Below are 12946 nucleotides of genomic sequence, written 5' to 3' on the forward strand. Positions count from 1 at the left end.
AACATAAGAATAAAAAAAAAAATTGTAAAAAAAAAAAAAAAAAGAAGTCCTTTTTAATATTTGAAATTAATGTAAAATGAATTGAGCTATATATTAAATATATTTTATAAAGTAATACATTTGTGGTGATATAGAGGTTTAGTACCTTATATATTTAATATTTTAAACACCATGTTTCTGATATTTATCAATTCTATGATTACTATTAGCTGTGAAACTTGAAGCTTCAATCTTCCAAAGTATTACAATTTTCAGGTGAAAGCCAGCATTTGAGAAATTCCCTATAAATAACATTCTCTGGCCTTTTTCAGAGTGTGCAAATTAGGATTAAAAACAAAACAAAGTTTCTAATGCCCCCCCCCAACAAAACAAAACAAAACATCATCTTGTCTAGTGTCAAGCATTCTTTCACTTGGGGTAACCAAGACCCTTACTAAATAAAATGAAAATTCTAATTATTTTTGCAGACTTTCATATATTCAGGTATCTATGGTAAGTTCTTGCCTTTTTTCCCCTTTGGCACCTGGCAAAGAAAAGAAAGGTATTAAAAAAAAAAACAGGTTTGAAAGCATTCAGGTATTCAGTAAGTAAGTACTGCTAGCTTGTTTTTTAAGAAATAACTTTTAAAAGCTAGTAAATAAATACGTCATTCTGATTTATAATTGAGAAAAAAAGACAAGAAAGGTATTTGTTTTGAGCACCTTGAAATGAAGAAAACCCTACCAGTTCTTCATGATGGAGAACAGAGTTACACAAATATGGTGACTTCCATGATTGGCAAATCCTCTATGGTAGTTTAAGATAGACTTTAAAACCTCAGGCTGTAGGGTTCAGAATTAGAGCCAGCATCCAATCACTGACTTCCCTTCTTGCAAAGCAGACCCCATTTTATATCCAAAACTAAGAAATGAAAAATATTGGAATTTCTTATTGGCTATCAGTAAATTCTCCATTCTGTACATGAACGCAGAGAACCTAAAAATACTTGATAATCAAGAAGTTTCAAATTTCAAATTAAAATCATAATGTGACCGATTTTCATGTTTTTTGCTTTTTAGAAGTTGATCTTTAACTTGCTTAAAAATTAATATAATATTACTATAATTACTATGGAATTTCAGTGACCTTTTCTTTAGGTACAAGGTACTGAGCTGGGGTGCCTGGGTGGCTCAGTTGGTTAAGTGTCTGACTCTTGATCTTGGCTCAGGTCTTGATCTCAGGATTATGAGTTCAAGCCTCATGTTGTGCTCCACGCCAGGAGAGTGCTAAGCATTGCAGAGGACAGCATATTTTAAAACTGGCTGAGCCTCAAGAATTAACAATCCATTTAAAATTACCGGAGTCATAGACATGGAAAGTTAATAAGCAGTGCAGAATAATAAATACCAAGATCCTAGGGAATAATATACACAGTGCAAGAGATCAGAGAAGAGAAAGATTATCTCCAGGAGGGCTGATAAGAGAATCAGGAAAGAAGGTTTAAACTAGAATCTGATAGTAGGTACAGTTTGTGGAAAAGACAGGAAAGGTCTTCTCAACATACTGTTTGGCGTGTCAAAAGCTAGAGGGACTTTGATTTGTCCGGATTAGCACAGTGGATGTTAGTGAAGTGACAGAAATTGACAGAAGATAAGATGGGATGAGATGGAAAGACTGATCAGGTTAAAATTATGTAGACAGAGCCTCGAATGCCATATTAAACTTATACTTTCAGTTATCCATGGTTTTACAACATGGACAGTAAGGAGAACTAAACCTATTTTCTTGATGATATTGTAGTTGAAATTTGCCTATTTGGAAGGACAGAAGTGAGAATAAATTCGTGAATGTTCAAAGTCCCATGCTATATAGAATACCAAATTACTACATGATAAATGAGGAAGGGGAAAAACACTAAGTATACAAAGAACACGAGAATAGCTGTTCTGAATACAGGAAGTTCCAGAAATAAAAGGCTAAACCTTTTCTCCATCACTAATTTGAAAGCTGTCATCTAAATTGGCAAAGACTCTCAGGAGACAGAACAATTTGCAAAGGCCCTGTGGAGGTGTAAATAGGACTAAATCATTCTCCTCTGTCCTGCCTTAGCCTTTGACTTACCCTCCGTGTATGATGCAAAATTCATCAGATTCTTTGTCTACTCTGTGGTAGATAAACTCTTCCGTTTTGTGACAAAGAAATAATCTTAAGGGAAGATACACAACCTCAACTTACCTTGCCCAGGGTTTTTACTGTAGTTTTTTCAAATGAACCCTTATACTCAGAAGCCCCCGAAGTGAGCTCCGTTTTTCCACTAGGCACCTGTCTACAGTGGTTTGGCTACCAGAGCTCTGACTCAAGCCGAACTCAGTGAAGGCAGTAGTTTAGTGAAGTAGGTAAGTACATATGCTTTGAAGTCAGAAAACCCAAAGAGGGGGCGGGAAAGAAAGAAAACTCCAGAAAACCCAAATTTGGAAAAAAAAAAAAAAAAGAAAGAAAGAAAATTCTGTCACTATCGAAATGTGTGACCTTGTTCAAAGTTACTTTGAGTAACTGCTCTAAACTTCAAGCCTTGATCTTTCTCATCTGCAAATAGGGATGATGGTAATAGTATCTACTCTATATGTGGTTATGAGCATTAAATGAAATAATGTATATGTAGTTTATTTCATAGAACCCAATGTCATTAATACATTTTAGTTATAATTATTTTCATTATTATTCTTGCCTCAGCCCCAAGCTCCCAAAATTACTTTGTACCTACAGTGCTGTGGTCTTGAATCCCACAACATAAACCATGAAGCTAGCCCATAAAAAAAAAAAAAAACAAAGAAAAAGCCAGTATGTTGGTTTTAAAACAAGCCTTTAAAACAAAGGATGCAACAAAGCAAGGGTCTGGGGGCTTTCCTCCATAAAAGCAACTGGTCTACCTAGATGGTTATTTACCCAGCAAGTCCCAGAGGCTGGTCATTAGTCCTTCAGCAGACATTTAATTGAGCACCCATGGTGTTCTAGTCCTTGAAAAAAAGATTAACCCAAATCTTCACCCAAAAATTAATAAAAGAGCCTCTGACATTAAGAAACTCACAGACTGGTTATGGGAACAGGAAACTAATTATGTACATTATCATACAATGTAATATAAATTCCAGGGACAAGGGTGCTCATCTGCTGTTCACTGCTGCATCCCCAGCACTTAGAAGAGTCCCTAGCATATAGTAGCTACTCAATAAATATTTATCAAGTGAATGAAAGAATAGTGGACATTTTTAATATAAGTGTGCACAGGGCACTCTGAGAGCATGACATGGAGATAGTGGAAGGGAGGAAGAAAAAGGAAGACTTCTTATAGTAGAAATTCAGATAAAGCAAAGAATCATAAAAGTAATATATAAATATGTACTATAAATATCATATTTTAACTTGAAACATGAACATATATTCATTTTTCAACCTTTTGATAAGGCTCAATTTTTTTCTTTGAATAAAAGTCCACTAATCAGAGTTTATTGACTCTTTCTTACATAAGCTATCCATAATCCCTTATTTATGGTTTCCAGTTAATATTTCTTGAGATGAAGCAGGAAGTTAAAGACATTTGTGAAACAACCATAGAGCTGAATATTTCTTGCTTCTTAAGATTCTCCTCAACCCTTTGTAATAGCTTCATCCACATTTATTTCCATAGGGTTTAGACCACTTCTTTACGAAGTCTTACGAAAGCATTTGATGCAATTTTGTAGAAACAGCTCTCTGGCTTTTTTCACTCATAGTCCATCAGTTTATATAATATGGGTTTTCTTTTAAGATTTTATTATTTATTTGAGAGAGAGCACAAAAGCGGGGTGAGGGGCAGAGGGAGAAGCAGACTCCCCGCTAAGCACGGAGCCCAACGCCAGGCTCGATCCCGGGACTCCAGGATCATGACCTGAGCTGAAGCCAGACACTTCACTGACTGAGTCACCCAGGTGGCCCTTCATAATATGTTTTTGAACCTGGTCACCTCAAGTGCAGGTGTAAACAGGTTTGGCAGCAAACACAGCTCGCCAGGCAGGAGCGGAAGCACACAGGCACCCGAGTGAGAGCAACCACCCGTGAGGTCCAAGTGTGTGGTGGACCCCAGTCAGTGCATCCACCCAGGGAAGGAGAATGTCAGTTAACCCACTTAGTCTATTCATTAAAGATACATTAAGGAGAGTTTCTAGGATACTGAAAGAGTGAGTCTTCCTTAAAGGAACAAGCCGTGAGGATGAAGGACGTACAGACAGAGAGATTAACACATACAAAGGCATGGAGGCATGAGCAATCGTGGCCTTTTGGCATAATTTTAAAGAGCTTTTATAACCAGAGCTCAAGCTGTGCATGGAAACTAGCCAAGGTGAGGTTGGAAAGGCAGGCAGGGATACGGAGGAGGAGGGAGCTTTCATGCCCATCTTCATATATGTCAACTCCTTTTAAATGACTGCTTTTTGGCAGGTGTGACCTTTGCATTTCCAACCTTTCTTCTGCTCTCCAAATTACATATGTTTTGTGCCCAACCTTTGAAAGCACCTGTTTTTGCCATCACGGCTTAGAACTGGGGATGTTCTTGGAGACTTTCAAGTTGGGAAAGAACATGATCAGATTTTCATTTTATTAAGACAATTCAGACAGAGCTAGGAGAGGGAAGCAGGGTGGACATGACCAGTTGGAAAGCAATTAATGGAAGGCAGGATGAGAAGAGATGACAAGTAGGTCAAGGCAATGACAGTAGGAATAGAGAGAACGAAATGGATTTCGGAGCGGTTTTTAAGCTTGTTGGATACACTGAATGGAGACTAGAGAAGAATGTAGGATGACACACAGATTTCTGGCTTTATCACCTTTGAAAAGGGGTTGATATCATTCACAGGGGTAAGAATTAGCAGAGGAGAGGGAAGGTGATGACTTGCTGAGTTTGGAGTGCCTGTGGTATGAGCAGGTGGTGTGCAGAGCAGGCAGTCAGAGGTGATGTGTTTAGAGTTCGTGTAAAGAGGGCAGAAGATGAAGATTCAGGACTCATCCACTGTAGAATGGTTGGAACTCTGCATGTAGACGGGACACCTGTGGGGAGAGCTTAGAAAGAAATGGGACATTGAGAACACTAGCATTTGAGCATCAAGTCTAAATATGAGGCATGTCAGGAGACCAACAGGGAGGAGAAGCCAGGGAACAAGGTGGGATGCAATCGTGGGGACACGCAAGCCAGAGAAAGGGGTCAACAATATCCAGTGCTCCAGAAAAAACACTTAGGATTAGGATGGAAGACATCCCTTTAGATTTCATCACTAAAACGTCTTAGGTGATGAAATAAGAGTCCCTCTTACTATGTGACTAAATCAGATTCCAGGAGCTGCAGAGCAATGGGAAGTGGAGAAATAGAGACAGTTATTTTAAGCAATCTTTCAACTGATCTGTAAAGCTAGTGGGAGACAGAGAATCATTTCAGGTGAGACAGATGGAGAGGGTTTGTTTTGTTCTAAATGGAAGGAGCCAGAAGAGAGAAAAGGGATTGAAAATACATGGAAGAGAAGAGGGGGAGGAGATGGCATCTAGAACACAGGCAGGTGGAGGGTGGAGATCTCCTCCTCTGAAGAAGGGATCTGTAGCTGGGGAAGAGGTCAGTAGAACTTGCATCTGGTGACCTCTGGTAAAATAGCAGACCAGCTTCTCTGCTGAGAGCAGTGCAGAGGGCAGAGGAGAGAACAGGGCAGGAGAGATTAAATAGTTGTGAGGATTGAGTGAGGAATGTGGTCGTGGACACCAGTCAGGATTCTGAGTGTCTTTGTGGGCCAGGCTAACTCCGGAAACAGCGGGGTCACAGGGGAGCACACTTTGAATGAACAGTGATTTTCTCTGGCGGGTTTCCAAAGCCCAACAGGAGGGCAGGGAACAATGACTGGGTGGTTCAGGTTTGCAAGTTTGCAGAGCATATGTAACAAAAGAACAAGAGGGAGAGAAGGAGTCCAAGATGGCGGAAGAGTAGGAGACCTTAGTTTCATCTGGTCGCAGGAATCCAGCTAGACAACTACCAAATCATTCTGAACACTTGTGAACTCAACTGGAGACCTAAGAAAAGGATAGCTGCAACTCTACAAATAGAACAAGAGGGAGCTCACTAAGGGCTGCTCATATGATGAACCATGAGATCCTGGCTGGCTCTGGAAAGAAGAAAAACCAGGAGATAGTTGGGAGGATGAGAGGGCAGAGTAGCTCCTCAGTCACAAGGTGTCCACAAGCAAGTCTAGTCCTCAAGTTGGCAGGCCTGAAGGATGAGGGCACGCTAATGGGCCCCCCCTCCCGAGCTTATTTGCACAGGCAGCAAAAACTATGATCATCACATCTTTCTAGACCATTCTAGGCCAGAATTCTCCAAAGAGCTTAACAGAAACTGGTTCATCTGCACACTTAACAGGATGACACTTGGTGGAGCTAGAATATGTTCTTAGAGGTTTTATCTACGGGCTCATTTTTAGATGAAGAAATTGGTACTTAAAGAGGTTCCCTGATGTGTCTAAATTTACACAGGTAATTAGTCAAGATCAGAACTCAGTTCTCCTGACCATCCTACCCCAGTCTTCTGCACACCATGGCCTCTGTTTGGAAATTCAAAACCTACCAAAACTCAATGCTTTGTCTCCTCTGGACTGGCAGCTCAATCTTGCACCAAGAAATTAAAAATAAGGGAGTGTTGAAAACTCTAGAAAACTGCCTTTTTTGCACAAGATTGTTGACCAGGGTAAACCAGTTTTTCTTCCTTTCATTCACCTGGTCAGCTTGAAAAACTTAGGGCCTATTTCAGTTCTCTCCTGCATTAACCCCTTACTTGCTTCCTCTCCTCAGTTACATGTATTAAACCAATAGAGAAAATCTCCAGGGAGAGACACAGTGTAACTCAAGGAAAAATAGTGATAGAAGGCATATATACAGTGGTGGGAGGTTCACAGAGAATTTAACTCCTTCATCCAATTTTAAGATCAGCTTCCAACGTTTTTGTGAAGGTGAAGAAAAGAATAAAATCTTTCCCTCTGCTGCTTCCCACTGCAGTCCCTCTGCTTTTAGTACCCAGAGAAAGGTTGCTTTTTTAAAAATACTCAACTAGGATTCCTGGGTGGCTCAGTCATTTAAGCATCTGCTTTCGGCTCAGGTCATGATCCCAGGGTCTGGGATCCAGCCCCTCATCAGGCTTTCTGCTCACTGGGGGTCTGTTTCTCCCTCTTCCTCTGCCTGTCACTCCCCCTGCTTGTGCTCATGCTCTCTCTGTCTCTGTCAAATAAATAAATAAATAATCTTATTAAAAAAATACTCAACTAATTTTTTTTTTTTTAGTGATGGAGTTTTTGTGGGGGATTTCAGTGGTAAGTGTTGAAAAGTAATCACTAAACTGAGAAAATAGTGCTCAAATTTACACAGACAGGTCCAGATTTTTGTCAGTCTACTTTAGAGTTCTGAGAATGCCTGCAGGGTCCTCTGCATTAAGTCTGGGAGTCTCTTCCTGCCCTACACAGAGCTGTCGAGTGTCCACCAGGCTACTGAGGTGTGGAACCTTTGTGAAATACTAACCAGCCCTTTTTCCCGCTTGAAGGTACCATGTTCTCTGCTACAAGTGGAACGAAGAGCCCCCAGTGAGCCCTGACACCTGTGCCGCCATTTTGGAAAAAGCTGGTCTGGATAACTGGGCTCTTGGAAAAACAAAAGTAATGTTTTCATGTAATTTTCAAGAAAAAAACAATTAACAGTTGTGTTGGATTTACTGAGAATTCTAACATTTTACAGTGCTTGAAAATATTATGGCTTTTTCATGTTACAGAATCTCTAGCTTAAAATAGGGGATTAAGTTGATAAATTTATAAAGGTTTTCTTCAGCAAAATGAAACACTTTGTTGTCATAAAGGTTTCTTTTAAGAAATTCAAGAAAAATTTCTCTTGAAGATTTATCCAAAAAAAAAAGATGAAATTTAGAGTGAGTATAGTATTGAAATAGTATTCCAATTTAGTATTGGAAATAGTATTGAAAACATACTGACATATTTTATCTTTATCACCACCAAATATAGTCAGTAAATAATCAGAATATATTAATATATATTAATATCATATAATATACAGAATATATACTGCAGAGAATCATAATCAACTGGATCATATTGATCTAATTTTTTCTTCCTAATTCTCAAATCTACTTCTGTTGTAAATTTGAAATTTATTTGGAGCAAACTGTTCACCATTGTTAGTAGACTTACTGTATGTATTTGGAGATCGGTGGGTTTATGTATTAGACTTGAGACCTGAGAGATCTTGGCTTATTTAGTCCCTTAGAGAATGAAGTAATAAATCATAACAAATTTTGAATATGGAAGTAAGACAGCTGGCTGCTTGGAGAAAAGATGTAGTAGGCTTCTCAGACATCCTCCAGCATGACAAAATGGGGGGTAAGGAAATAAAGAGGGTACCAGGTCTCGGGGTTACACTGAACAAATCACTGGGGGAGGATGGAGAAAAGAGCCAATCTAAAGAAAAGAAGTACCCAGAGATTGACCACTCAAAATAATCACTGCCAGCCCTACCACAGACCTACAGAGTTGGAAACAAACTTCCACATGAGTTATGTCTCTGGGTGGAACATGCCAGAGAGAATTTTCACAATGTTCACATAAGAAGTTACTCCCATAACAATTTAAAGGATTTAAAAAATAAGTTTATCTTAGGCTGAGTGCCCTACGTATTCAGTAATCCATATTTCCCTCAGTATTGAGTAAGGGGAGATGCTGAGCACTAAAAAGATGTGTATTTTATTTACATCATTTTCTTTTAGATGATCACAAAGATGAATTTCGTCAGGCTGAAATCTCATGATTTATGGTCTGAAACACATGCCTGACTTCCAATGGAGTTTTCACTTGTAAAAAGGCCCTTTGCGGTTCCAGTTCTGCATGGTATTTAAGTAGCATTTTAAAGCTATTTGTATTTTTCCACTTCACCTTTTCCAACTCATCAAGATGGATAAAAATATTCAATACAGAAACATTTCTAATGCTGTGCAAACTAAATAAATAAATAAAAAGATGACCTTTTTAAACAGACTGAATTTTAAATGAATTGTCAACAGTAGAATGGACTAAATATTAACATGTAGAATCCCATAGAAATTAAAACTAAATTCAATCAAAACCTGTAATGCTAAACTGTTTGCCTCTGGTGCCAAGCTTTCAAGTAATGGAACTAACTTTCAGTGTTTCCAGTTCTTATGACTCAGTTGTTACATTTGAATTGAAGTAACTTTCTTAGTAGATTCAACAGACTCTCTTTTAGGTGACCTTTATTAGTAAATGTATTAAAAGAAAAACAAAATCTTCGTATTTCCTGGGGGAGGTGGAAAACTCTTAAATGAGAACCACTCCAGGCCTTCAGGCTCCTGCATTTCCCCGATTCATATTGATTCTAGAATGATTGGAAGTCAGCCCTCCTTTCCCCATGCTGGCCACAGGGTCTAGTGAGAATGTTGTTAATTCCATCTGGAGCCATCTCTCTGCGTTATTCCCTTAGGTGCCCCCGAGGGACAATGTCCCTGCCTTATTCACCTTTGTATCCCCAGCAGATAAGTACATAACAGCAGGTCTCAATAAATGTTTGATGGATGAATCACTATAGCTGTAAGTGTCCTCTATCTTACAACTAGATTTGTAAGATCTTTAACTTTGGGAGATACAGTTGTTAAGAGACATAAAAATTAGCTTTTAACAGAGTATATGATGCTAAAACTTCGATAAAAGAGCTGAACATCCTCCATGCTTATTGGCCCATTCCACAAAATCTGTTGTAAATAACAGTATGATTGCTAAACGGTATTCCTTCTCGAACAGAGGTTTCCTTCAAGAATAAAAATCCGTAATGTTATAGCAAAATCCAGGCCAAAGAAGCAAAAGATAGTGATGCCCAAAATCTAAAAATATTTAGAATATAGTCTGTTCTGCAAAGCGTAGCGCATGACGTGTTCACATTTGTGTGTCATCATTTTATTTGTATTTTATTTTAATTCTTTTAATTCAGGTGTTCCTGAAATATTATCATGTGGAACAGTTAAATTTAATGCGAAAGGAAGCCATTGACAAGCTTATTTTGATTCAAGCCTGTGTCAGAGGATTCTTGTATTCAAGAAGATACCAAAAAATACAGGAGAAAAGGAAAGAGAGCGCTATAATAATACAGTCAGGTAATCACTCAGGTGGTCTCACAGTGTAACAAAACATAATGTTACATTTAGAGATGGACATAAAATCTAATCTTATATACAAACCTCCATTCTTACATAGCTTTTGTGTTTAATTCCAAACTCTGTCACGTTGATATTTTTTCTATACCAAATCTAAATCAGATTGTTTTAGTGATGGACACTTTTAATATTTGAATGTTTTGCTTTAAATAAAATAATTCAATTTTTCAATTTTCTGTCAGGCTTCAGTGAAACACAGTTGACCTATTGTGCAAGATACAGCAAGTGATTGAATGAATTCTAGATCGCAGGAGTCATATTATTATAATCGATTGAACAATAACATTTTCCTACTTTATTCCAAAGGTTACACTTGCCGTAATTTTTGACCACTTGATTAAATCTCATTTTGGTTAAAGGGCATCCATTTCTTTCTGTTAGCTGTAGGGAAATAATATTTATAATCATACTTCATAATTTTTATTAAAACGTATCAATAGACTTTAGATTTCACTTCCCATTTTTCTATGAGAAACTAAATTTAGAACCTGGCATGGTTTAATACAGTATCTTTCAAAATGTGTTGATTGGACTTCCATAGTAAAAACTATATTTTACTCTGTAACCTGATATACATTCATACTACCAGCAATGCACTCTGATGTTCTCTATTCTGGCTTATCCCACTTCGTTTTTAGATGCTGGATTTGGCCCACTAAATCGATTTTATAATCCACTGTGAATTTGCAGCCTGCCTTCTGAAGAATGCTGACATGGTGGGCAGAATAGTTGACTAACATTTGAAAGATTCATGTTCTAGTCGCAGGTCTGCCCATTCATAATGGTTCATCTCTTTGGGGATTTTAAAGCCCTTAACTTCTCACTGAAACATCAAAATGCAAATCCCTATAATTTGGGATCAAATTCTTTATCCACAGTTCCAAAATTTATGAAACACTGAAGAAAAGGTTTATCATAACTCATCTGGCAGTGAAACACAACCTAATATTTATAGTCCTTTATCATCGCCTGTAGTAAAAATAGGTTTTTTGGAGAAATATTCATGTTTTTTATTATGGGATGTTGCCCTGGCATGGGGAATGTTATAGGATATATGTTATTTGCTCTGAACTACCTTTATAAAATAAAAAGTTTAAATCTGAATTCTGAAATACATCTGGCTCCGAGGATAATTGGCCAAAAAGTCCAAAACATACACTTAGATAATAGGGGCTTTCTCTCACAAATAGCTGAAGTAATTATCAGCAGATTTTAAGCAAATGAATACATTTTGTCTTTTTCATCAGCTTAGCTAATCTCTTTCATTTCAGTTTCATCCCCAGACTCTCCTTCATACAAAAGGCGCTTTAGTTATTTTCTTGCTGTAACTTGTCATCTAGAAGAATCTTGTTAATGAACAATATTTTTTAATGAACAATATTTTCAATGAACATGTTCTATTTGGAGTCTTTAATTTTCCTCTTTGACATTGATGGTCAAAAAAAAATGTTTCTATTCACTGAAGTAATGTTTTTTTTCTTTATTCTAATTAACACTACCCCGGAACTTATATGTTTCAGCTGCAAGAGGACATCTAGTCAGGAAACAAAGGAAAGAAATTGTTAACATGAAAAACACAGCAGTAACAACCATTCAGACCAATGATCAGGAATTTGACTACAAGAAAAACTTTGAAAATAAAAGGTATAATGATGTTCATTCTTATACCATTTTGACATTATACATTTCTTCAAATCTGTAAAGTCAAAATAAAGTTCAGTCTTTCTTGCACCTAATCAGGTTCCTAATACTAATCCATTAAATGTCAGTGAACACCCAGTGGCCACTCTTGTGTTCTTTATCCTATTTGGGAGTTCATTGGCATTTCACACTGATGATCACCCTTTCCTTCTACAGTTTTTTTTTCTTCCTAGGCTTCTGCCAGATTGCTCTTTACATTTTGGCTCCTAATTCTAAGTATCCTTTGCTAATTCCTCCTCTTCTCCCCATATTTAAATCCTCCTTCACATCTAAATATCATCATCTCTGGGCTCTCTCATTCATTCCCATGGCCTTAATAACCAATATGCCATTAACTCCTAAACTATAATCCAATCTTCAAAACATGGCACTTTGCCCTTTCTTCTCTTGAGCCTTCATATAATATTTCTAAGTGCATATTAGCAGATCCTCCTGAATTCATTCATACAGAAGGTTTTATGCTAAGCTGTAGGGACACGTAGATAAATAAGACAAAACCCTGATCTTAAAAATTGCTCATAGAATCATGGAAAGGAAATATAACCAATAAATACATGATTCAAGAAACACAAGTTAACTCTGCTATAAAAATATGCAAAGGGTGCGGTAGGGACATGGATCTCGGTAGGGATTAAAGGAAGGGATGTAAGTATGTAGATTTTGTCTCATTGATAAAACTTGAATTGATGGAAAGATGAATAAGTTGTATCTCCTTGTAAGAGATAAAGATCATTCCATATCATGCAGCCATCAAAAGGAATGAAATCTTGCCACTTGCAAGACGTGGATGGAACTGGAGGGTATTATGCTGAGCGAAATAAGTCAATCAGGGAGGGCGCCTGGGTGGCTCAGTTGGTTGGGCAACTGCCTTCAGCTCAGGTCATGATCCTGGAGTCCCAGGATCGAGTCCTGCATTGGGCTCCCTGCTCAGCGGGGAGTCTGCTTCTCCCTCTGACTCTCCCCCCTCTCATGTGC

The 12946-nt window shown here is 37.9% G+C and overlaps 1 non-coding gene across 1 annotated transcript; it reads left to right on the forward strand.

The window, feature by feature from the left end:
* The first annotated feature begins 7393 nt into the window (after positions 1-7393).
* On the forward strand, positions 7394-11908 carry LOC102730491 (uncharacterized). The gene is made up of 3 exons (XR_014142178.1): positions 7394-7694; positions 10048-10210; positions 11791-11908. It is a non-coding gene; the product is annotated as an uncharacterized LOC102730491 (transcript).
* Positions 11909-12946: the final 1038 nt, after the last annotated feature.

Source organism: Leptonychotes weddellii, unplaced genomic scaffold (genome assembly GCF_054177405.1).
Source record: "Leptonychotes weddellii isolate Sample4059 unplaced genomic scaffold, ASM5417740v2 HiC_scaffold_3010, whole genome shotgun sequence".
In the NCBI taxonomy this organism is placed as follows: Eukaryota; Metazoa; Chordata; class Mammalia; order Carnivora; family Phocidae; genus Leptonychotes; species Leptonychotes weddellii.